The sequence below is a fragment of the Microtus pennsylvanicus genome, chromosome 3, assembly GCF_037038515.1.
Source record: "Microtus pennsylvanicus isolate mMicPen1 chromosome 3, mMicPen1.hap1, whole genome shotgun sequence".
Taxonomy (NCBI): Eukaryota; Metazoa; Chordata; class Mammalia; order Rodentia; family Cricetidae; genus Microtus; species Microtus pennsylvanicus.
In genome coordinates this window covers 108,629,292-108,656,691 of record NC_134581.1, presented here as the reverse complement: position 1 = coordinate 108,656,691, position 27,400 = coordinate 108,629,292, and the positions used below count along the sequence as shown (strand labels likewise).

At 38.7% G+C, this 27,400-nt stretch overlaps 1 protein-coding gene across 2 annotated transcripts in view; it reads right to left on the bottom strand.

The window, feature by feature from the left end:
- Nucleotides 1-27,400, bottom strand: part of Cntn5 (contactin 5) — a 1,171,096-nt gene that overhangs the window by 454,685 nt on the left and 689,011 nt on the right. The gene's annotated exons all lie outside the window — the stretch shown is intronic.

Here is a 27,400-nt window from a genome sequence, read left to right as displayed (position 1 = left end):
AATAGCATTGGTAAAGTATTCCTAAGTGCCTCAAACTATTTCATTCTGTACATTCATAGAAGCAAAACTGCATACCCTGAAGGAAAGAGGTGAGGGGCTTTACTTGGTGTCTAAATGTTCAGAACAGAGCTTTCCTCCTTGAATGAAAACACACATAGGCTCTGGGAACACAAGGCTTCCCCCTGGCCCAGGTGCTCATTTCACTTATGGAAACTTTGGGGTAAGAGAGATTTCTATCTCTAAGTCTGTTTTCAACACAGCCTTCAAAGATGGAGGGCGGAGTTTAAATCTGGACTCTATACCACAATTGCTGTGTGCCTGATCATGTCTGAGTAGCTCTGTTCGTCAGTTTCTGTATTTGTAGAACGGGAATACCCAAGTTCATTTTATAGCATCATGGAATAGAGCAAAGTCATATATGGAATTGGAATGATTTCTAGGGAACAAATTAATGTTAGTTTTATTGCATTTATTATCTCTAGTTTGTGCTTAGCCTGTGCCACAATCTGGTAGGAATAGCATGTCCTCAATTTATCTCATTCAGCTGAGATTAATTTACAAAGTAAGAGCATAAACACTGTCTTTTAATTTAGATTTTACACTGAAGAATTCAAGTAGTGAAAGAGTAACCCTTATACTTATATATCTATATAAGCAAATTAGGGGGGAAGTGGGGGTAAATGCAGAAACTGTGGATTAAAGAAAAATTAGCATTTGCATATTCTTGTGATTTTTCTCTGTAACAGCAGGACTGCTCCTCTCCCCATATTTCTGAGAATGGATTAGGAGAAAAGTGACTCCTAATTTTTTCTGAGAAAATCACTTCTCAGTTGGTCAGTCTTTTAATAAGTACCAATGTTGGCAGTATCAGTGGAACCTCGTTAGGTATTCCTCATTTCTTCTTCTATTTTCTCACTTTATATAGATCAGACCTTAGGGAATGTGCCTTACAGTAATTTCTAAAGTGGCCTAGAGATTTTGCGATAAAACTCAATTAACCTGGTGCTCTCACATCCTGGGATCCCAGCTGGAAGATGGGTAGGAGTAAATATTAATGCCTCCATCAGACATCTCTTCCTCAAATGACCCTGAGATCACTAAAGTTAGATTATTTAATAAAGTCATGGTCTGCTGAGTCGCAGTGACATTGCCACATCTTTTGGTGTCAGAACTAACAATAATCTTTTTCATTATTTTAAAGGTCATTTTATAGAGTTAAAATACTGCCACTGAGTATGAACAATATTAATACAAGTGAAATGGAATATGTAGAGCAGGGATTCCTTAGGGTAACATTTAATAATAAAACAAAATAAAACACCATTATGATAAATGATATATTTTAACCCCTTGCTATATTTTAAATATTTGTAAATTTTCTGACACCTATTAAACTTCATAATTCTCCATATGTCCCTAAGTGTGAAAATATTTCTACAGAGAACTTCAGAACTCTAAAATATTGATGATACCATTAAAATGTGTGGTGGGACTCCATCTTGTCAGCTCTTCACACACGGGGAGCAGATTGAAGGCTGTGGAAAAGTGAAGAAGCCACACCATAGCTGCATGGAGAAGGAGGTTGCCTCTGTAACTTCATACATTGCCTATAGTTCTAGTTTTACTTTAAATAAAAATACTCTAAAACATCAAGTGATTTGTGGCGGCTTTCCTAATAGCAACACTGAGACACGTAAAAGCAGAGGACCACCGCACACTGATGACACTGTGCCTAGAGAAAGCAAAAGTCTTGTAGTCCCCAGGCCCTCCATGTGACCTCAGTTTGTCATCAAAGTCAGCATGAAGAAATGTGATACCTGACCATTGCCAGGGAGACTGTTAAGCAGTCCTATCTTTGAAGAAGGTTCATGTTCACTGTGCAATTTCAGGCCTCTTCTGTTTTATAAACCTTTAAGGATGGATGGAACACCTCAGCAGAGCCCGTTATACGAAGTACACTTAGAAAAGCTTCTAAACAATATACATTTTCTCAACTGGGTTTCTGCATCCAGGTGGAAGAGAATTTGAAATAGCCCAGATCAGATGTACACCTTGCCTCAACTCAGCATTTCTGCCTTACATATAAACTTTACTCCATTTCGACTGTGTGAGCCAGAGAGCACTATAAAGAGAGAAGCTCTCTGTGTGAAAGCACTGTTTGAATGTCAAGCATCAGAACTAATCATTCTTACATACAAAGAGAACAGCTCATAGGAATGCAGTCCTAGTCTTTGCAGGAGACTGAAAATCAGAATTAGCCACAGAGTATGGAGAAGAGTTCTATCCGATCTACCTTCTTCTCAGATTCACTGTGAACAATTATAACCACAGTGATGCAAGGCTGGAGAGCTTTATCTCCTTCTCCATGTTATAAGGGCTGGTGGTATATATAAAGATGTAGCATGAAAACATTACATATCAAATTGTATATGATAAGACTTTTATTTCAAAATAAAATCTTCCTATTTGGATTTTGGTTATTATAACTGCAGTATTTATGCAGTATCTCTTTAAATAATGAAAAACATAATGTGTGATTACTTAAATCAGTATTTTTTTCTAATATGAATCGCTGAGGAAATCACTGCAGTACTAGTTGTAGAGTGACCACATTAGCAATGAAATGATTCCCATTCCTTTGGACAATGAAAGGCTGCAGTAAAGTCTGAACTCTAGCGGCTATATTCCCTTTCATTGCCTTATTCTTTTTGTGTTACACAAAGATAAACAGTGGTTTATAACACTGCACACATAACACTGTTCGCTACTAAATGGTCCAGGTAAAAAAAAATAGCTTCAAAAAACATGATTACCACAAGTTTAGAATCTCTCTTATGGGCAAATTATGTATTTGCTACATCAACAAAGTATAATTTTTGCTTAATAACTGTTTTGTATATATAATTTAACTATGTTAAAGTTAAATTCTTACTCTTTATTTAGACAGAAAAGGGAAGGTGATGTGGGATATTCTTTTGTATATATGTTGCTTTTATTGGTTAATGAATAAAGCTATTTTGGTCAATAGCTTAGCAGAGCAAAGCTAGGTAGAAAACCCAAACAGAGATATATAGATAGAGTAGGCAAAGATATCTAGATAGAGTAGGTGTCAAAGAGAAACCATGTAGCTGCTGAAGAAAACAGATACCCTGAAAACTTGCTGATAGGTCACAGCCTCATGGTGATACACAGATTAATAGAAATGGGTTAATTTAAGATGTAAGAGTCAGTTTATAAGAAGCCTGAGCTAGTAGGTCAAGCAGTGTTGTAATTTACAGTTTCTGTGTAACTTTTCTGTTCTCAGCAGTCAGAAAACGAAAGAGTGGTCTCCATTTATACCTTTTCCCCCCTTTTTCTCTTATTTTGTTTTATTTTTGTTGTGAGGGGAATGCAGAAATGGTGGGCAGAAAAAAAACAGGGAAATAAATGGGATCAAGATACATGATGTCAAAAACATATATGTAGCACAAAAAATAAAAATCCAAAGACAGATACTGAGGTTCAAACCAAAGTCCAAAAATGCAAAGCAGTCAAACCATTAAAGAAGTCTTATCTCTACCAAAGCTGAACTACTGTAGGATCAGCAGACTAAACAGACAAAGCAATTTAAATAGACTAAACAGACTATGCCCCTCTCTCCTCTCATTTTATATTTCCTCTAGTGCTGGGATAAAGTTGTGAGGCATTTGTTTCAGCATCAATTGTGAGTAGCCCAGGGTGGACTTAAACTCACAGAGATTCTTCTGCTTTTGTCTCCCAAATCTTGGAATTTAAAGTGTTCACCACCACTGCCTGAACTTCTGATCTTTAGGCAAGCTTTATTTATTAAAAAGTAAATAAAATATCACTATATTTCCCCTTTTGTGTAAAATAAAAAAGGCTATAACCAATATAATAAAACTGTATCCACCTACATACAGTATGTACAATAACTAATGTAATATATACAGGCAAAAAGAACATCAACAATGTCTAGTCAATTAACAATTGACTAATTTAGACAAAATACTCCATATTTATCCCATCTTGGTGAGTCCAAGGTCTTGTACCCATTATTTTCCATCATAACTTTCTTTCTGCATCTGTTAAACAAAGAGAACTACAACTATTTAGGCTTCAACTCCCTCAGAGACCAAAGAAGGAAATAATACTAACTGAGTAAGCAGGAAGTACAAGCATGTAACTTCCAAAAAAAAATGTGAAAATGACAGAAATATCAGGTTGTCTGGACAGTCACCCAAAGTTCCTCTGCAATGTTGGGGCATCCATCTTTGACCTACAGCCTTAGAATACCTGACAGAATTTTCTGTGAAGCAGGATATTATGAAGGACTGTCTTTCCTTGTCTTGCCAATATTTGGCATTTACTTTTTTTTTCTCCTGCTTGTCCAATTAGGACAACATAATGTCAGCAGTAAAGGCAGAGATATTTTCTTGCCTAGTACCTAACTTTTGCCATAAAAAAGTAAACTCTATGTAGAGTTTCTTTGATGACCATTATCTTCTTTGAAGTATATTGGTGTTGCCAAGAGCAGACATGTCTTATTGTCATAAAAAGGAGCCTATGTTGTTAAAACCTCATAAATGCCATATCCTGTAGATCTCTGAAATGTTTGAAGATGACCTGTCTATCTAAAGTATATCTTTGTTTGACCTTAAAAATATACCTTATGTGGCTACAAATTTGATTATACTAGGTATAACTACTAACCTGCATTTTCTTATTACACTAAAGAGTTTGTAATAATAATTTTCAAGACTAGAAATTAGCATTATATTGTTAAATGAGTTATAAAGGTACAATACTTTGAATAAGATTAGAAATGTATGTACAGTATGTTCTGACAAAATTAATCTTAATATACAAAATTTATATACAAAAATCCAATCCAATATAAAGCATTTAAAACTAGTAGTTTCTTTTTAAAAATAGATTTAATAATCTATCTCTTTATCTTAATATATCTATATTCCCCCTTTTTTCTTTTTAAAGTAGATTCAATAATCTACCATTTTATCCTATCATATCTATATACTCCTTTTTTCCTGGGATGGCCCAGATGATCCAGTGTTTTAGGACATATCTGTTGTGGTTTTCTCTGAGTCCTGCATCCAGAACAGCTTCAAGACTGTTGACTGAGATGATCCAGTCTCACAGCATACTCCAGTAAGAACTTGGCCATAATCCTAAATTTTCTTTCTGTCCTCATAAGATTATCAATGCCCCCAATCAGCAGGAAGCAGCCTAGAAAACTATGCCACATCCCCCACAATGGATTATGGATGTTCATCTTTGCTTAGTGTATTGGTTATAAGTTGTTATGGATAATCATCAGGAAAAAAAGATAAACAAAAGAGATTAGATTCATGGTCTTGTTTTGAAAAGAAAAAGGGGGAAACTGCATGGGATAATGATTTTCTACACTGTGAAGATTTGTCACTTATGTTGGTTTAATAAAACCCTGATTGCCCAGTAGCCAGATGGAAGTATAGGCGAGACAATGAGACTAAGAAAATTCTGGGAAGAGGAAAGGCAGAGACATAGTCACCAACCAAACACAGAGAAAGTAAGATGAGAATGCCTCACTGAGAAAAGGTACCAAGCCACATGACTAACATAAACACAAATTATGAGTTAATTTAAGTTGTAAGAGCAAGTTAATAAGCCTGAACTAAGAGGCCAAACAGTTTATAGTTAATATAAGCCTCTGTGTGTTTCTTTGGTACTGAATGGCTGAGGAACCTGGCAGAATAGAAACTTTTATCTACACACATAAAATAAATAAAAAGGAAAAAGCTACAAAATAATAGTAATAACAATAATAGTAGAAGTAGAAGCAGTAAAAGTGAGCACAAAGTAAGTGAAAAATGTAACCGTGCACTGTAAGGCTTTTTTTCTTTAAACTCAGTCTCCAATTGCTTTGAGTCTAGGAACTAAAGGCTGGTGAGGCCCATGCCAGAATTAGAGTGAAATTCTGCTCCTAAGGATAGTTTCTTCAAAAGAAATTCAAAAGAAAAGCTATGCAGGGGATGCTCTGTGGTACTTGGCCAGTTTGGTGAGCATTCATTTGACTGAGGATATACCAAGAGACACCTGAAAGTCAATTGAAATTCACTGTTGTAGTAATTCCACTGCTCTTGACCCTGAAACAAAGACACACAGCAGGCTGGCACAGTTCAGCCAGACGCTGGGTGTTCATCTCCCTTTCAGTACCCACATAGCTCTCACACAACAAAACTTACATTCTCACCAGATCCTGGTGCCAGAAACCAATTCTAAATGGCAATTGTTATTTGGATCTTTATGGGCAGATGGCCAACTGCCAAGCCTCAAGTCAATTCTTACAGTCATTAAATTTCAAAGAAATTTTCTCACCCATTTGTATGTAGCTCACTTGCAGTATCTTTCTTTTAGCATTACCAGGTCAGAATGACCCTTCTCCCAATCCTCCTCCTTAAGGAATCAGTTACAAAATCTGAGTCCAGCAGGAACCATGGTGCTCTACAATTTCCTCGAGTTACTATTTTAAGCATTCTGAATATAAGAAAACATATAATCATTGAAGAATGAAAACAGTCTCTCACCTTGCTCCTCAGTCACCACGCATGCTTTCCCAAACAAAGCAACTTGCCATTATTCGATCTGTAGAACAATGCAAGCTTTAATGGCAGTCGCAAGCTATTTCAAAAAACACTGCTGGATCAGAGTTCTGATCTACAGACCAGAAAAACAGGCAGGCTTGACTTGGTTTTCTTTCAAAGAAATTGAATCTATTTCTGTATGCATTTTCCTACTTATTACATTGGGATCACTTAACCCTTTTAGAAGTATTTATTTCATTTACACACACCACACACACACAAACATACACACACACACACAGAGGGAGAGAGGGAGAGAGAGAGAGAGAGAGAGAGAGAGAGAGAGAGAGAGAGAGAGAGAGAGAGAGAGAGAGGAGAAAGGTTGGCCTGGATCTCACTATGTAGACCAGGCTAGCCTCAAATTCATAAAGACTCGGCACTCAGTTCTGGGATTAAAGGAGTGTGCCACCATGCACAGCTGATTTATAATTTTTACCAAGTTATATAACCACACCCCTGGCATTAGCATTAGGTGAGTTCTCTCTCTCTCTCTCTCTCTCTCTCTCTCTCTCTCTCTCTCTCTCTCTCTCTGTCTCTCTCGGGGAGGCTATGTTTCTCTGTATTTTTGAAGCCTGTCTTGGAACTGGCTGTTGTAGATCAGGCTAGCCCCAAACTCACAGAGATCTGCCTGCTTTTGTCTCCCAAGTGCTGGGATTAAAGGTGTGCACCACCACCACCAGGCTAGGTGAGTTGTCTCTTATACACAATGTGTGAAATATCCCTAAAATATATCCTTGTCATTGTGACTACAAAATCATTGAATATTAAAAGTGCTGGAGAAATGCCTAAGCATCTTGTTCTTGCAGAAGACTTAGATTTCATTCCTAGAAGCCTGCTTGATAGCTCACAACCATCTATAACTTCAGTTCCTATGGTTCTGACACCATCTTCCTCCACACACACCAGGCATGCAGGTGGCACACAAAAATACATGTAGGAAACACTCATACACATAAAACAAATATGTGTTTTAATAAATCACTTAAAATATTAAGTAAAATTATTGTTCAAAATTTCTTGTTAAAATTGTTTTTAAGTGATTTTGACGTTTATCCTCTTTCCAGAAGAGAACATTGTTCTGGAAGGGAGCATTGTTAATATCTATAGATCCTTTGCATATCTGACTGGATGATCACGAAGGACAAATATTTCCTTTATTTTGTACATGTGGTTGCTGAACCTGACATTTCATCATTAAACTTGATTTTAACTGTTGGCCATATGTTGCATTTTTCCAGGTATCCAGATCTCTTCATTAAATGATTTATCAAGGGCCAGAGAGCTGGATCACTGGACAGGTGGCTCAGTAGGCCTGTTGACAAACAGAGGGCCTCTGCTTCATCCTGGGGACCCATGCAGGAGAAGGAGAGGGCCCAATTCCTCAACTTGTCTTTGACTTTTACTCACAGAACTGTGACGTGCCCATTACCAACTCAACTACACACAATAAATAAAATCAAAATAAATCATGTATCAAATGGCTTTTCTCTTTTCCAACCTGGATTCGGTAGACACCCCAACTCCAGGTTTAGCGTGGCTATGGTGGTTCCACACAGAGGACACCCCTGCAAGGAGCAGTACTGCAAGGATCCTCGGTGCTGTCGCGATATTTTTATTAAACTGTTTGAGACTGTCATTAAACCCAGTTATCTTTGTGCTGAACACAGTTAATTGTGGCTATGACTTTTTATTTCATGACAGTGCAAAAAAGCGACTTTTTTAGCTGACATTTTTCTTCTTTTGTAAGATGACAGTTGGTCAGTGGCTAAGGCTCAATGACATTTATCAGCTACCTAATTAAAATGTAGACACTTTTATAAAAATTGCAAATGTGACCTTCATTTGTGTATTTTTGCTTGCTAGCATGTTTATTGAAATGTCAAAAAGAACCCCACTCTGTTCTTTTCCGTAATGTTTAATTATATTATATTGAAAGAGTTCATTACTTGGTTACCATGGAATAGAAAATCACACAGCCTCTCTGGAGAGTGGGACACTATAATTTCCAACCTCTGCAGGGCATGAATTGCAAGTATGTGTCCATAGATTGCCAAAACAACCAGGTGAAAGTAGAAATTTGTTCAATTAACTCTTTGGCTTCGTTTCCTAATTCCAAACAAAACCTCTTTCTTTTTCTTTCTCTCTGTTCAAAGCTTTGTATGCATGGCTTAATTGCTTAGTATTCCAGAGGGACAGCCCAGACTTTTTATGTCACCTTCAGACTTTGCTATCTCATTGCTTCTAGGAATTTTTCTGTTGGTTTCAGACAAACTAGCAATTTTTATCCAAAGCCCATTATGATGTACATTTTACCTGCACTAGGCCCAGTATCTGTAAGTGCTTCTGTAGTTCAGAGTGGAGTTTCCTTCAGGAGTTTTCACTCAGCCTCCACAGTCTGGGGGAGTAGAGTTTCTCCTGTCTATCAATGTCTGACCCAAATACTGCTATCATTCCTTCAAAGTCTGCCCAGAAAAGTAAATGTTTCTTAACTAAAGAGACATTTCCCATTACTCACTAAAAATTTTATACTCCATTTTCTGTATTCCTTTTCTTAAAGTTTTGTCAAAATTGAATTACCTTTGATTTCTCGAATGAGCTAGACCTTCAACTGACTACTTCCCTTTTCCTACCATTTATTAATAGTGAATCAGTGGATATTTTATAAAGATATAATTGGAAGTATTTCCCACTTATATAAGTTTTATTTGGAAAACTAAGTTATTTTATTTTAGAAAAATAATTATAATTCTAGAGTGATTGAAACATGAATAAATTATACACATTTATAAATATACACATTTCTTTTCTTGTAGTGTACCTACGGACTTTTAGGTGAACAATCGACTGTCCTAAAGTCTATCATAATATCATACTTTACTCCAAATGTCAGAACCACAAAGAAACATACACGTCTTAGTGTAAAGTCAAAGATATACTTGAGCTCACAAAGGATTTGGAGAATTAATGTAGTGTATATAATTTTGGAGCTTAAAAAACAATGTTGTTGAACAGTAAGAGTCTGGATGATATCTTAAAGGTTCATCAACCCAAAGATAAAACTAGTTCTTAAAAAACTGGGAGTTGAATATTTTTCCATAAGTGTCAATATTTTACAAATGAAGATGTACATTTGTTCAATTCATTTTTATTCATATTTAGTCAAGTTAGCAAATATGTTTCCCCAAATGAATGAATCTACTGTATTTAAAATGTGAACTTATAGCTAGTTTTATTTATTCTTCTCATTTGATAAAATAGGATGTTATAAAGTATAATTAACTAGCTTTCTATCTTATACTTTGTTATTTTCTGAGGTGTGTTGCCAATAAAATTTCATGAAAAAAGAAAAAGATGTCAAAGTCCCTGTTAAAGGCTTACTCAGAATTCCTCTTCCCAAACAATACAAACATTTATGGCTATGAATTCCTAAAGTGGGACTTTTGGATGGAAGATAATATTTTTAAGAGATAATTTTAAAATTATGGGTTAGGAATATAGTTCCATTGGCACAGTATTTTTTTAGTATGCATGAGCTCCTATGTTTGGTTTCCCAGCACCATCTAAAACTTGGCATGGTGGTACAAGGTTATAATCTTAATGCTTGAGAAGTTCAGGAGCACACGTCCACCCTTAGATACATAGCAAGTTCAAAGTCAGCCTGGGCTACATGAGGGACTCCCTTAAAAATTAAAAATTATTAAATATTTCAAATACTTTAAAATTTTTCCAAAATTCAAGAGCATAAAGTAAAATTCCAATAACTTACTCAGTCCTGGAGGCAAGTGTCACCATTATCACAAGCAAAGAAGATATGACAACAATCTGAGTGTTGTTATGTCTATAGAATGATGAATAATATTTTTTAAAAGTTTATTTATTCTTAGTTGTTTATTCCATATTTATACTACTACACACAAAACAAAAACCTGTAACTTGATAGAATTAGATTCTTAGTTATCAAACCTATTTGGTTCAAGTTCATACCTAACCTTGTTGTTCAAGGCATGTGAAACTAGGTCAATACTTATCTCTCTGTGCTCCTGCAAAACTGTAATGCTAGCTAATTCACAGTGCTTACTTTGAAGACTGAAATAATATATTTCACGTTCATGTACATTAGTAAAAATGTCAGTCTATCAGGTATGCGGCGAACATTAATTTGTTTTTATTTTTGCTTCTGCGATATAAGCTTACATTTTAAATCACTGTGATAGACATCTTTTCATTCTTCAAAGCAATGTGAGATTACTGCTTAAAATAAATTTTACTTTTCAAGAACAGAATTCCCTGGTTTGAGTATCATTGGGTATCATTTTCGGTGATGTTAGTATATACATTGGAGAGATGGTTCAATGATTAAGAGTGCTTGACTTTCTCTTTAAGAGGACCCAGTTTTGAGTCTCAGCACACACCACATTTTATAACGCTTCTAACTCCTGTTCCATGAACCTTCTTACCTCCATGGGCTTCTGCATATGTGGTGCACATACATATATACTCAATCACACATTTACATACAATAAGTAATTAAAATGTATTAGAACTCAAGATTTGGGAGTGCTTCACAGATAAATTAGAAGTGAAGGATTAGAAGTGAAGGAAGAAAAGCCTTCTGCCCAAAGATATTTTCTGTTGAAACAGAAAGGGAGCTTCCCTTAATGCAAACACACTTTATATAAAAAAGAACAGATTTCTTTTTCAGAATCTGCAGTGGAAAAGTACACACGATGAAATGAGATTTTTTTTTTTATTTTCTGTCTCTATTGAGGAAAAATTTAATCTTGCCAAGAAATGGCTGAATAAAAATATTAATGTTTCCTGGTGATATTAAAGTACATAAAATGATACACCAGCTATCCTGTGGGCTTCCTCAAAGGAGTCCTTACCATAAGCATTAAGTGTCTCCCCTGCTGCAGTGGAAAAACATGTTGAATTAACCCCCCACAGGGTTCGCGGCAGAGCCTTGCATGTGGTCAGTGCTGAGTTAGAATGAATGAATACAAAAGCATCTAAAAGCTGTAAGAAGAATTTTCTATACAAATATACATAATATTAAATGACCTTATTCCTCAGAAGCTATACAATGAGTTCAAAGACATTCCTATTGTTGCATCAGAATTCACAGGCCTAGAAAAGCTTTCATTTTGAAAGTTTTCCCTTTTGTTAAATGTTCGCTCATTTTTGCCCCAGTTTTTATTTTTTATTTGAAACAGGCTTTATAGCTGTCTGACTTTGTTACTAATTGTTTTATATATTACTAAAAACCATCCCTATTCCTGATGATAAAAATCAGGAAAGCTTGAGGAATCGACAGTATTAATTAAACAAACAAACAAAAAGATCAAGGCTAGGATACTAAAAATATGCCTGGTCAAGGCAAACCACAAAATGTACAAAGAGAATAATAAGAACTGCAGGAGATGGCTGGTAATAAAACAAGAAGTTTGAAGGTTTTTGTTATTTTCTCCAGGATGGTGAGATGAGCCAAGTACTTAATGGGAATTTAACCCAGTGAAATGTTAAGTTTGGGAGGTTTAGGCACTATTCCTGATTGCCCAAGCATATAAATTATATTGTGAAGAAACAAATTCCACTAAAGCAAGTAGTAATTAGAATCAGAACAGGTTATTGTCTGCCTGGCATTTTGTTTTTTTTTTTCTTTTTCTTTTCTTTTTTATTTATTTATTTATTTTATTATTTATTTATTTATTTATTTATTAAGGATTTCTGCCTCCTCCCCGCAACCGCCTCCCATTTCCCTCCCCCTCCCCCGATCAAGTCACCCTCCCTAATCTGCTCGAAGAGCAATCAGGGTTCCCTGACCTGTGGGAAGCCCAAGGACCGCCCACCTCTATCCCGGTCTCCTAAGGTGAGCATCCAAACTGCCTATGTTCATGGCAGCATTGTTTGTAATAGCCAGAACCTGGAAACAACCTAGATGCCCTTCAACGGAAGAATGGATGAAGAAAGTATGGAATATATACATATTAGAGTATTACTCAGCAGTAAAAAACAAGGACTTCTTGAATTTTGCATACAAATGGATGGAAATAGAAAACACTATCCTGAGTGAGGTAAGCCAGACCCAAAAAGAGGAACATGGGATGTACTCACTCATATTTGGTTTCTAGCCATAAATAAAGGACATCGGGCTTATAATGCATGTTCCTAGAGAAGCTAAGTAAGAAGGTGAACCCAAAGACAAACACATAGGCATCCTCATGAATATTAACCTTCATCAGGCGATGAAAGGAGACAGAGACAGAGGAGCACGGGACAGAAATCTCAAGGTCCAAATCAGGAGCAGAAGGAGACGGAGCACGAGCAAGGAACTCAGGACCGCGAGGGGTGCACCCACACACTGAGACAATGGGGATGTTCTATCGGGAACTCACCAAGGCCAGCTGGCCTGGGTCTGAAAAAGCATGGGATAAATCCGGACTGGCTGAACATAGAGTGGCATTTTGACAAAGGTGTGGAGGGAAGTTCTTCAGACTTAAACCACAGAGAATCACAAGCCAGCATTTAAGTCATATACTAAAGGCTTAATTATAGACAAACACACATCTGATCTGTTCTCTACTGGCTCAGGTTACTAAGATGAGTCCCGGATTCATAAGCCTACATATGGAGTAGCATTCGCTCTTCTTTAGAATAAAGCAAAATTGCAAATTGTCCTGAAACACATGTGTTCCTTTCTTCACCTTCACCTTGCTGGCAACTGCAAGCTTTGAATTAAAAGAATTGACTGAGTCACAGGGGAAGGATTGTTCCTTGGTCTTTTTTCTTTTCATTCTTTTTTTTTTTCATTTAAAACTACTTTCTCTTTGGAACTAAACCTGCAGGCCGAAATTTCAAACATATCCTTACTACCATGGATAGACGTGTTATATCTAATAACTGACATTTATAGACAAATCATATGAAATGATAATATTCTAAATGATACCGTTTATAAAATCAAACACACACTAATTTTAAAATCACTTTCGGAAGAAACAGACTTCATTGCCCATTTTTTAAAGCACTTATGCAGTTGTCATACATTGCCTTGCTATTCATCCGCATTCCTTCCCTGCCAAGATGAGCATCCATTTAAATCTTATATTGCTGCATTTGAAGCAAGTTAGAAGACTCTATCCTTTTAACACATTGAAAATGTGTGTCTGGGAAATATGAGAAGAGAGCGTGAAGTCAGCTTTCAGGAGCGTCTGGTTTGGGAGGAGCAGGAGGAAATCATATATTGATATAATTCAAATACATTGTATACATGCATGGACTTCTCACAGAATGAATACAAATCAGTACTCCCATCTCCTTATAGTGATGGACTTTCTGAAAAATTACTTAAATAATGATTTTTCTATCAACATACATATTTATTCAATATTTTAAGTATTGTGAAAAAATAGTCATGAAAGGGAGCCCATGCCAGACTCTGTCTGGAGGGCCAGGAACCAGAATCTGGATGGTTGAAAGAATGAGGATAGACCAAACATGACCTGGGAAAAAAAAAGTCAATGAAATAGTTCCCAAAGATTTACTCATAGACTAAATCCTAGCATAATGTCATCCGAGGGGCTTTATCCATTAACTGATAGGAGCAAATGCAGAGACCCACAGCCAAACATTAGGTGGAGCTCAGAGAATCCCTCAAAAGAGGGGAGGAAAGATTGTAGAAGCCAGAGGAGTCAAAACACCACAAAAAAACAGCCCACAAAATTAACTAACCAGGCCTCATAGGGGCCACAGAGACTCAAACAACAATCATGGAGGCTGTGTGGGTTTGACCTATGTTCTCTGTGTATATATATATTATCGTTGAGTAGCTTGATGTCCCTGTGGGGCTTCTAACAGTGGGAGTGCGGACTGCTCTAATGCTTTTGCCTGCTTTTGGGACCCTTTTCTTTCTATTGGGTTGCTTCATCCAGCCTTAATATGACAGGATGTGTCTAGTTTTATTACAACTTGACATGTCATGTTTGGTTGATATCCTTGGGGGGCATCCTGAATGGAGAGGAGGATGAGTGGATCTGAGGGAGAGGGGATTTAGAAGGAAAGGAATGGGAAGAGAGATGAAAGGAGAAACTGCTGGAGGTATGCAATATATGAGACAAGAAAAAAATTAAAAAAAAAGAAAAAAATTCACCTGGATATATTGCTAACTTTCAGAAATTGTATGAATCCCATAACATTCTCCATCAGAAACAATGAAGATATGTTAGCCTCTTTTTCTTTTACAGATTTTTATAGGCATCAAACTGTCCCCAAAGCATGCAGTAGCCAGTCTTCCCGGATAGTCTATCTTGGTTACATGACACGGTGGTGTGTTGAAATGCACTGGCGCAGCTAGCTGGACCTCATGCTGTCTACTGAGAGACCTTTAGGGTCTGCAGGCATGTATCAAGTGTTCCAGTTCCACACAGTTGAACCATGTCACAGAGACAGTAAAAGAGAAACAACATTGTCCCTAATAGGGGCCAAAGGAAGCAAGTGCCACATGAGGAGATAGATGTTAACTGTGCTGTGTGACTTAAAGGGAACTTCTCATTCTTTAAAACGCTACTATTAATTTATACGTATTCCAGTTTACATCTTGAAACAGTGTAAGGAATTAAAAATGCCAAAAATCTAACAACTAACAAAACCAGTTGACTTAAAAATTCAAGTGTCTTCGAACCTCTGAAGTCATCTGTGTATGTCACTGTAGTGCAATTTCTTATTGGTCTTAATAATAAAAACCTGGAGTCAGATATTAGCATAAATGCCGTTAGATTAGAGAAGTAAAGGAGCCAGCCACTAGAGAGATTTTTTACCTCTATCAAATCTTGTATAGCCCAGAGATCCATTTGGCTCTGCCTCTGGGGTGCTAGGATTAAAGGTGTGTGCACCACTGCCTGGCCTCTACAGCTAACTAGTGGCCAGCTCAGCACTCCGATTACCAGGCAAACTTTATTTGTTAGATCACAAACACAATATCATTATATAGCTCTTAATGAAAATATTCATGTAGAACATGTCCTGATTGAGCCCTGTGTATATGTGAAACCTCTCTACTGGGGACTATGTGAAAGAGAAGACTGAACTTACCCACTTGAGCATCTTGCAATCTCTTTTACTTTTATCAGCGTTATGAATAAAAATTATATGTACAGCAACCCCTTTTTAAATGAACACATTTCTTCATAGATAGGATCAAGTCTAGAGATGCACAAATAGCATCTTACAACCAATATAAACTTCTAATGTTTTACTAACACTCAGGGTGTGATGTGCTCAAATTTATTTTTACATAGTTAATTTAATTTTAATTAAGTGTGTGAGTTTATACACCTGAGTAGAGGTGCTCAGAGAAGACAGATCCCCCTAGAGCTGGGGTTACAGTCAACTGTGAGCAGCCTGGTGTGGGTTCTCTGAAAGATCAGCAATCTCACCTAAACCCTGAGCCATTTCTCCACCCTTCAGATTTCTTAAGACAGCACTGATATATACCCAAAGAATCCTCTCCCAAGCCTGAAATTCGAGGCCACCTATAAACTAACCCTAACTGCACTGACATAGGCTATTATTAGATCCCAAAAGAATTATCATATTTTGTAGTTGTTGTTTTGTGTTTTCTTGTTGTTACTGTTATTGTTTTCTCTTCCCTTCAAATAATTTCCAATATAGTTAACTTGGCCTTCTGTGTCCTAGTTAACCCCAAATCTCCCACATTAAAGCCACCTTTAATTCACAGAGGCTCATCTTTTTTTCCCTCAGAATTAAAGCATTTTCAAAACAGAAAAGATATATTATAAAAAGAGATGTAAACCACTGTTGAAATATCCAGATCTATCGTGGATCTCAATATTGAGCCTGTACCAAGCTGCCCAGCTCCATCATTGCCCATTTAGATGGGTTCACATTTTATCTCTTCTTCACCTTTGAGGACTGTGTTACCTGGTCAGAAACTTCATTCTATAGACTTCTGCATCTGCCCCAATCCAAGACTCTGTTCATTCATTGCTCATCAAAATGTCTTTAGCACAGTTTTCTTTTCCTTCCAGACAATATTTTTTTTCTTTTGTAAGGCTACTCCAAGCTTCAAAAATATGAAATCTTATTGACCATATTGTTTCCACTTTGATCTTCTATGACACCAATAGAGAATCTGTTTTACCAGACATTTGCAGTATGTCTCTTAATATGTAGAATAGTAATAAATGCATGTGTGGCTATTAATCTCAAAAAGCTAAAACTGTAGAGAGTCACAATAGCAGCAGTGACTCTCAGTCATGTATAGAGAAGGTAGAACAGTAATGTCTCAAAAGCTTAAAGATCATGGAATTCCTTGACAGCTTCATCTTCGTCCGCCCCACCCTGACCACGTGACACACACACACATGAGCAATTTGAACATAAGGATTCTCATTGTACACATAAATCCATACTCTAGCATAATACAGGCTTGTGCATTACAAGGGTGGCATGCAACAAGCATGAGAAAGGCAGCAGGTCATAGGATCTGTGGTAGACTGCCTCTGGACATGTATAATTCGGCATAGACTCCTTGCTTGGACAAGGATCTTGCCCCTGGTCATACACTCATGAAGAACATCCCCTGACCAAACGCATAAACGTCCACATTGTAATAAGATCCCTTTCCCAACACTGTTTTTCCTGTGCCTCATTTTCCTTATCTGTCTCCTAGGAGTTATGATTCTATTTCCCCAAGAGCATGCTACAAGGATGGGAAGAAATGAGCATATATTGAAGGGCTGGGGCCAGGAGCAATGCTTAGCACAGAAACCACCCAATAAAGCCCAGCCACCATTATGACTCCTACATAAGCTGAATTTACTGGTCTTCTGGAAACTTACCTGGGGCTAGATTTTGAATTAAATACAATAAGAAAATATAAGGAAAGAATGATATAGCTATTGTTTGGCTTCACAAGAAGATTCTGGAAGGCCAGGTTAATTTTCAAATAGTTTTTCTGAAATCAAGTCTATTTCTTACATCTAAATTCATCCAGAGTCTTAGAAAAATGAATGGATGCTTTATTGGGGTGTCGCATGTAATTTTATTTCTTCTCATTTTTTTATGTCTCATTGTCTACTATACAGTTTAAGAATATGAAAATTACTCACTGTAACAAATTATTCTATATACGTATGCTTAGAAAATTGACCAATATATAATTGATTAAAATAAATGCAATTGAAATGCTTCAAAGAATTGGATTAAGTGACGAGAAAGTAGGAGTCACTTTATTTTTATTTTTTTCATGAGATAGTTGCTTGGGTTCACTACTAAGAAAATAAATATTTATAGTCTTTCTGAATATTGAAGGGCAGGAGACACTGACTGAGAATAATTGAGAGTGTGCCAAGACTAAGTAACTGGATTAATTATGCAACTTGTTTACAAATTTAACAAGTGAGGTTTTAAAACCATTGATATTATTGCCAAAGAAATTAGAAAGCAGTAAAACCTACTAATTCAGTTGCTTGTGAGTTCACTAGTCCTGAACTTCATAACATAATTAACAATAACAAATAGTTTTTCTTTAGTTTCTCATCACTCTCACCTTGAAGATGGTCTAAGGTGCAATATAAAGAGAAATCCTTCTCAATCAGGCCTTAATCTTATCATTTTTCAAAATTCTACAGTATCAACTGGAAAGATAATTCAAATCGTAAAGTGATTGCCATGCAGTCATGGCAACTCCAGTCCAAGTCTCCGGAAATCACCTGCCAAGGTCACCCCTGGGTGTCTATAACCTTGGTGAAGTACACAGAAACAGGATGAAGATGAGGGCTCTCTCGCCAGGCAGCCTGTGTGAAAGGGGCAGTGGCAAGTCTGGTGAGAGACACTGCCTCAAGAAGGCAAACTGGAGAGTGACTGAGGATGATGATTCTGCGTGCTAGGGCTATCACTTAGCAAACTTCTTTCACATATATTGTGTAAAAGCCAGGTAACAACCATTTATAGAGTAATTAGATATGGTTGTACAAATATTTGTGCAAGCAATCATGCAACACAAAATGTCATAATATAGGAGAGGCAACAAGAGGCAGCACTACTGAAACTCAGGGTGAAGTGTAACATGGAGGGGGATCCGCTTGTTGTTGGGTTTTTGTCCTGCCGGTACCCCACAACTGTTTAGCCCCAAAGAAAATCACACATAGATCTCCATAAATTACAAGCTGGTTGGCCCATTAGCTCTAGCCTCTCACTGGCTAACTCTCACATCTTGATTAACCCATTTTTTTTGATCTATGTTAACCATGTGGCTCAGTACCTTTTTTTAGCTGGCAGCTCACATCCTGCTGCTTCAGTGATCTGGTCAGGACTGGGAGTAATCAACTTCCTCCTTCCCAGAATTCTTCTGTTCTCCTTACAACATTTTTACTTCCTGTCTGGTTTTTCCGCCCACATTTTCTGCCTGGCCAATCAGCGTTTATTTGAAACGTGATTGACAGAATACAGACAATTCTCCCACACCAGTGAAGTACTTCACATAGTGAAATTACCCTGGGTATAACTGAGTTTTGTTGAGTACTAAAAAACAGAAAGTTAAAATTTCCAGTAACCGGTCCCCATAGCCCGCCTGCAGCAAGCAGGGTGGGCCCTTTGTCTGCGAGCGAACCAAGCAGCACGGAGTTTCGATCAGGGCACCTAGTGAGACATCATTGTGGTGAGTGAGTGCTGCGGCACCCGGGAACAGCCCGCCTACACTTCCTGATCAACCTACAGGGCTACACTGCCCGGTACCTCCTCTCTCTTCCTATCCCATCCAGCTTACATCCAGATCCCCCCACCCTCTGTTTCTCTTCCCCCTCCCTTCCCTGGTGGCAGAGAGCCTCCCTGCTCTGCCTGCTTGGGCGCTGGGTCCCAACCCCAAGCGTAGGGTAAAGGGGAGCTCGGGGGCTTCTTTGTCCCCATAGCCCGCCTGCAGCAAGCAGGGTGGGCCCTTTGTCTGCGAGCGAACCAAGCAGCACGGAGTTTCGATCAGGGCACCTAGTGAGACATCATTGTGGTGAGTGAGTGCTGCGGCACCCGGGAACAGCCCGCCTACACTTCCTGATCAACCTACAGGGCTACACTGCCCGGTACCTCCTATCTCTTCCTATCCCATCCAGCTTACATCCAGATCCCCCCACCCTCTGTTTCTCTTCCCCCTCCCTTCCCTGGTGGCAGAGAGCCTCCCTGCTCTGCCTGCTTGGGCGCTGGGTCCCAACCCCAAGCGTAGGGTAAAGGGGAGCTCGGGGGCTTCTTTGTCCCCATAGCCCGCCTGCAGCAAGCAGGGTGGGCCCTTTCTCTGCGAGCGAACCAAGCAGCACGGCGTTTCATCAGGGCACCTAGTGAGACATCATTGTGGTGAGTGAGTGCTGCGGCACCCGGGAACAGCCCGCCTACACTTCCTGATCAACCTACAGGGCTACACTGCCCGGTACCTCCTCTCTCTTCCTATCCCATCCAGCTTACATCCAGATCCCCCTACCCCCTGTCTCCCTCCATCCCTCCCTTCTTGGAGCAGAGTGCCGCCCTGTTCAGCCTGCCTGGGCGCTGGGACTGAACCCGAAGGTGAGTGCAAAGGGGAAGGTGGTAGCTCCTTTGTCTCCATAACCTGCCTGCAGCAAGCAGGGTGGGCCTTTGTTTGGAAGCTAACCAAGCAGCAAGGAGATCGGAACTGGACTCCAGGAGAAACATCACCGGGGAGTGACATCACTTGGAAGGTACATCAGTTGGCAAGAAGACCTGATCCTGTAAAAGAAGATCCATAGGAGAATATTGGAAGGAAGAGATGGGGAGACGCCAATGCAAGAATTCACCCAACAATCTGAAGAACAACACGAAACCACCAGAAGCCAGCGACCTCACAACAGGAGGACATGAACACCTTAATCATGAAGAAGGAGAAAAAACTGACTTCATGACAGTGATTGACACCCTTAAACAGCATATAAAAAACGCCCTTATAGAAATGGATGAGAAGTATAACAGAAAGTTCGAGGAATTGAGTAAATCAGTGAATGATACCCTAGGAAAGCAAGGAAAAACAATCAAGCAGATAATGGAAACAGTTCATGATTTGAAAAATGAAATGGAGGCAAAGAAGAAAACACAAACAGAGGGCCGGCTGGACATGGAAAATCTAGGTAAACGAATAGAGACTACAGAAACAAGCATAACCAGCAGAATACAAGAGATAGAAGAAAGAATCTCAGAGTCTGAGGATAACATAGAGAAAATAAACGCACTGATCAAAGAAAACAGCAAGTCCAACAAACTCTCATCACAAAACATTCAGGAAATATGGGACACAATAAAAAGACCAAACCTAAGAATAATTGGAGGAGAAGAAGGAGAAGAAGTGCAGCTCAACGGTCCAGAAAATATACTTAACAAAATTATAGAAGAAAACTTTCCCAACCTGAAGAAGGATGTACCTATGAAGGTTCAAGAGGCATACAGAACCCCAAATAGGCTGGATCAAAAAAAAACATCCCCTCGCCATATAATAATCAAAACACAAAATATACAGAATAAAGAAAGAATATTAAGAGCCGCAAAGGAAAAAGGCCAACTTACTTATAAAGGTAAACCTATCAGACTTACACCTGACTTCTCTATGGAAACCATGAAAGCCAGAAGGTCCTGGATAGATGTACTGCAAAAACTAAGAGACCATGGATGCAAGCCCAGACTACTATATCCAGCCAAGCTTTCGTTCACCATAAATGGAGAAAACAAAATTTTCCAGGATAAAAACAAATTTAAGCAATACGTAGCCACAAACCCAGCCTTACAGAAAATAATGGAAGGAAAATCACTAACCAAGGAGTCCAACAAAGACCTCAATAACTCAGACATCTAGAGACCCTTCACCAGCGCAACTCAAAGAAGGGAAACACACAAACCCTACTACTTAAAAAGTGACCGGAGTTAACAACCACTGGTCATTAATATCACTTAATGTCAATGGACTCAACTCACCTATAAAAAGGCACAGGCTAAGAGACTGGATACGAAAACAGGATCCAACATTCTGCTGTCTACAAGAAACACACCTCAACCACAAAGACAGGCACCTACTCAGAGTAAAGGGCTGGGAAAAGGCTTATCAAGCAAATGGACCTAAGAAACAAGCAGGTGTGGCCATACTAATTTCTAACAAAGTTGACTTCAAACTTAAATCAATCAAAAGAGATGGAGAGGGACATTTTATACTCATAACAGGAAAAATTCATCAGGAAGAAATCTCAATCCTGAATATCTATGCCCCTAATATAAAAGCACCCACGTATGTAAAAGAAACATTGCTAAAATTCAAGGCAGCCATCAAACCGCACACACTAATAGTAGGAGACTTCAACACTCCTCTTTCACCAATGGACAGGTCAATCAGACAGAAACCTAACAGAGAAATTAGAGAATTAATGGAGGTAATGAAGCAAATGGACTTAACAGACATCTATAGAATATTCCACCCAAATAGGAAAGAATATACCTTTTTCTCTGCAGCTCATGGAACCTTCTCGAAAATTGACCACATACTTGGTAACAAAGCTAACTTACACAGCTACAAAAAAATATTACTAACCACCTGTGTCTTATCAGACCACCATGGATTAAAGTTAGAATTCAACAACAATGCTACCCCCAGAAAGCCTACAAACTCATGGAAACTGAACAGTCAACTACTGAACCATACCTGGATTAAGGAGGAAATAAAGAAAGAAATTAAAGTCTTCCTTGAATTCAATGAAAATAAAGAAACAACATACTCGAACTTATGGGACACTATGAAAGCAGTCCTGAGAGGAAAGTTCATAGCACTAAGTGCCCACTTAAAGAAAACAGAGAAAGCACATATTGGAGACTTAACAGCCCACCTGAAAGCTCTAGAAAAAAAAGAAGCAGACTCACCTAGGAGGAGTAGAAGACTGGAAATAATCAAACTGAGGGCTGAAATCAACAAAATAGAAACACAAAAAACAATCCAAAGAATCAATGAATCAAGAAGCTGGTTCCTGGAAAAAATCAACAAGATTGACAAACCCCTATCCAAACTAATCAAACGGCAGAGAGAAAATTTGCAAATTAATAAGATCAGAAATGAAAAGGGGGACATAACCACAAACACAGAGGAAATTCAGAGAATCATTAGATCTTACTACAAAAGCTTGTATGCCACTAAACTGGAAAATGTAAAAGAAATGGACACTTTCTTAGATAAATACGATTTACCAAAATTAAATCAGGACCAGGTGAACAAGCTAAACAGACCTGTCAGTCGCGAAGAACTAGAAGCTGTTATCAAAAACCTCCCTACCAAAAAAAGCCCAGGGCCAGATGGTTTCAATGCGGAATTCTACCAGAACTTCCAAGAAGACCTAATACCTATACTCCTCAATGTATTCCACAATATAGAAACAGAAGGGTCATTACCAAATTCCTTTTATGAAGCTACAGTTACTCTGATACCAAAACCACACAAAGACTCAACCAGGAAAGAGAATTACAGGCCGATCTCACTCATGAATATCGACGCAAAAATCCTCAACAAAATACTGGCAAACCGAATCCAAGAACACATCCGAAAAATTATCCATTATGATCAAGTAGGCTTCATTCCTGAGATGCAGGGCTGGTTCAACATACGAAAATCTATCAATGTAATCCATCATATAAATAAACTGAAAGAAAAAAACCATATGATCATTTCACTAGATGCTGAAAAAGCATTTGACAAAATTCAACATCCATTTATGTTAAAAGTCTTGGAGAGATTAGGGATACAAGGGTCATACCTAAATATAATAAAAGCTATATACAGCAAGCCGACAGCTAACATCAAATTAAATGGAGAGAAACTCAAAGCCATCCCGCTTAACTCAGGAACACGACAAGGCTGCCCACTTTCGCCATTCCTCTTCAATATAGTGCTGGAAGTTCTAGCAATAGCAATAAGACAGCATAATGGGATCAAGGGGATTCGAATTGGAAATGAAGAAGTTAAACTTTCGTTATTCGCAGATGATATGATAGTGTACATAAGCGACCCCCAAAATTCCACCAAAGAACTTTTACAGCTGATAAACAGCTTTAGTAATGTGGCAGGATACAAGATCAACTCCAAAAAATCAGTCGCCCTCCTATACTCAAAGGATATGGAAGCAGAGAGGGAAATCAGAGAAGCTTCTCCATTCACGATAGCCACAAACAGCATAAAATATCTTGGGGTAAATCTAACCAAGGAAGTGAAAGATCTATTTGACAAGAACTTTAAGGCATTGAAGAAAGAAATTGAAGAGGATACCAAAAAATGGATGGACATCCCTTGCTCTTGGATTGGGAGGATCAACATAGTAAAAATGGCAATTCTACCAAAGGCAATTTATAGATTCAATGCAATCCCCATCAAGATCCCATCAAAATTCTTCACAGATCTGGAGAGGACAATAATCAACTTTATATGGAAAAACAAAAAACCCAGGATAGCCAAAACAATCCTATACAATAAAGGATCTTCTGGAGGCATTACCATCCCTGACTTCAAACTCTATTACAGAGCTACAGTAATGAAAACAGGGTGGTACTGGCATAAAAACAGAGAAGTCGACCAATGGAATCGTATAGAAGACCCGGACTTTATCCCACAAACCTATGAACACCTCATTTTCGATAAAGGAGCTAAAAGTTTACATTGGAAGAAAGAAAGCATCTTCAACAAATGGTGCTGGCACAACTGGATGTCAACCTGTAGAAGAATGAAAATAGACCCATATCTATCACCGTGCACAAAACTCAAGTCCAAATGGATTAAAGACCTCAATATCAGCCCGAAAACACTGAACCTGATAGAAGAGAAAGTGGGCAATACCCTACAACAAATGGGCACAGGCGATCGCTTCTTAGGTATAACCCCAGAAGCACAGACATTAAGGGCAACATTGAATAAATGGGACCTACTAAAACTGAGAAGCTTCTGTAAAGCAAAGGACACTGTCACTAAGACACAAAGGCAACCTACTGACTGGGAGAAGATCTTCACCAACCCTGCAACTGACAAAGGTCTGATCTCCAAAATATATAGAGAACTCAAGAAACTAGACTTTAAAATGCTAATTAACCCAATTAAAAAATGGGGCGCTGAACTGAACAGAGAATTCTCAACAGAAGAATTTCAAATGACCAAAAGACACTTAAGGTCATGCTCAACCTCCTTAGCGATCAGGGAAATGCAAATCAAAACAACTTTGAGATATCATCTTACACCTGTAAGATTGGATAAAGTCAAAAACACCAAGGATAGCCTTTGCTGGAGAGGCTGTGGAGGAAGGGGTACCCTCATCCATTGCTGGTGGGAATGCAATCTTGTGCAACCACTGTGGAAGTCAGTGTTTCGGTTTCTCCGGAAATTCGGGATCAACCTACCCCTGAACCCAGCAATACCACTCTTGGGAATTTACCCAAGAGATGCTCTATCACATGTCAAAAGCATTTGTTCAACTATGTTCATAGCAGTATTATTTGTAATAGCCAGAACCTGGAAACAACCTAGATGCCCTTCAATGGAAGAATGGATGAAGAAAGTATGGAATATATACACACTAGAGTACTACGCTGCGGTAAAAAACAATGACTTCTCGAATTTTGCATGCAAATGGATGGAAATAGAAAACACTATCCTGAGTGAGGTATCCCAGGCCCAAAAAGACGAACATGGGATGTACTCACTCATAATTGGTTTCTAGCCATAAATAGGGTTCATGGAGTCTACAATAGGCGAATCTAAAGAAGCTAAGTAAGAAGGTGAACCCAAGGAAAAACAGATAGTTATCCTCTTGGATAAGGGAAGTAGACAAAATTGCCGGGGGGAAAAATGGGATCTTGGGGGTGGGGTGGGATGGGGGTTAGGGGAGATGGGGAGAGAAAAGGTAGAAGGGAAGGAGGGTGGACTTGGGGAAACAGGAGGATCGGGATAAAGGAAGGTTGGATAGGGGAGCACGGAACCACAATTCTTAGTTAAGGGACCCACTTTAGGGTGGGCAGGAGACTTGACCCTAGAGGGGCTCCCAGGTGCCCAAGCTGAGGTCCCCAGTTAGTTCCCTGGGCAGCTGAGGATAGGGAACCTGAAATGACCCTACCCTAGAGCAATACTGACGAATATATTGCATACCATCCTAGAACTTGCATCTGGCGATGGATGGAGATAGAGACAGAGACCCACACTGGAGCACTGGACTGAGCTCCCAAGGTCCCAATGAGGAGCAGAAGGAGTGAGAACATGAGCAAAGATGTCGGGACCACGAGGAGTGCACCCACCCACTGAGACAGTGGAGATGATCTACTGCGAGCTCACCAAGGCCAGCTGGACTGTTACCAGAAAAAGCATGGGATAAAACTGGACTCTCGGAACATGGCGAACAATGAGGGCTGATGAGACGCCAAGGACAATGGCACGCGGTTTTGATCCTATGCCATGTGCTGGCTTGGTGGGAGCCTAGCCAGTCTGGATGTTCACCTTCCTAGATATGGATGGAGGGGGGAGGACCTAGGACGTACCACAGGGCAGGGAACCCTGACAGCTCTCTGGACTGGAAAGGGAGGGGGAGAGGAGTGGGGGGAAGGGGAGAGGGGTGGGAGGAGGGGGAGAAGAGTGGGAGGAGGGGGAGAAGAGTGGGAGGAGGGGGAGGGAAATGGGAGGCTGGTGGGAGGAGGTGGAAATTTGTTTTTTTTTTCTTTTCTTTATCCTCCTTTTATCAATAAAAAAATTAAAAAAAAAAAATTTCCAGTAACCACATAATCACCAATTGTCTAATAGAACAAAAACATTGTGTATACAATATGTCTTCTGGCATTTTCTATTGAAATTTAAAATTGCTTCATTTTGTGTTTCAATTCAAATCTTTCTCTCTCTCTCTCTCTCTCTCTCTCTCTCTCTCTCTCTCTCTCTCTGTGTGTGTGTGTGTGTGTGTAGTCTCATGTAGGCCAGGCTGACCTTTAAGTCCTGATTCTTCTGCCCCCACCTCTGAAGGATTGAGTTTGCAGGCATGTGTCACCATGCTCTGCCCAATTATTAATACTTTATAAATAAGCTTGTAAAAATGTATTTTTGAATCTCTAAGGCAGTTTCTTTAGGAGGGGGTTTCTCAATAGCAATATAAACTTAAAACGTGTCTTTAAAAAAAGCAAAACCAAAAATTGAGACTTTATTATATCATCATTTTCTCTAGTGATTTTGAATTTATGAATGTGTAATTTGTTTTGTCAAATAAATTTCTTTAGTATTATCATTCTTGATTAAAAGCACATAAAAACTAGACAGAATAATATAGTCCTTGTTGCTTTGAAAAATAAATGCAAACCTTGGTGACCATGTACGGTAACACAAAGCTCCGTGGATGGGGTGTAAATGAGCTGTTCACGACACATGCATGAAGTTAGGGAATACTGTTTCTCACTAAAAACTATTTTCTTCTTGATTATTGGGTTGTTTTAAGTTGTGAACATTGTAACATTTTTCATAAAAAGTATTTCCTTAATATAATGTCTGGTGCTCACAGAAGGAATCACTGAACTGGGCACATGGGAAATGGAGAGCCTTTTCTTCTCAAAAAGAGAAGTTCTAAAAGGTAGCAAACTTAATGAAGAAACAAGGTATTTTGGCCTTTAAAAAACTTCTATCCTGGCCGGGCGGTGGTGGCGCACGCCTTTAATCCCAGCACTCAGGAGGCAGAGGCAGGCAGATCTCTGTGAGTTCAAGG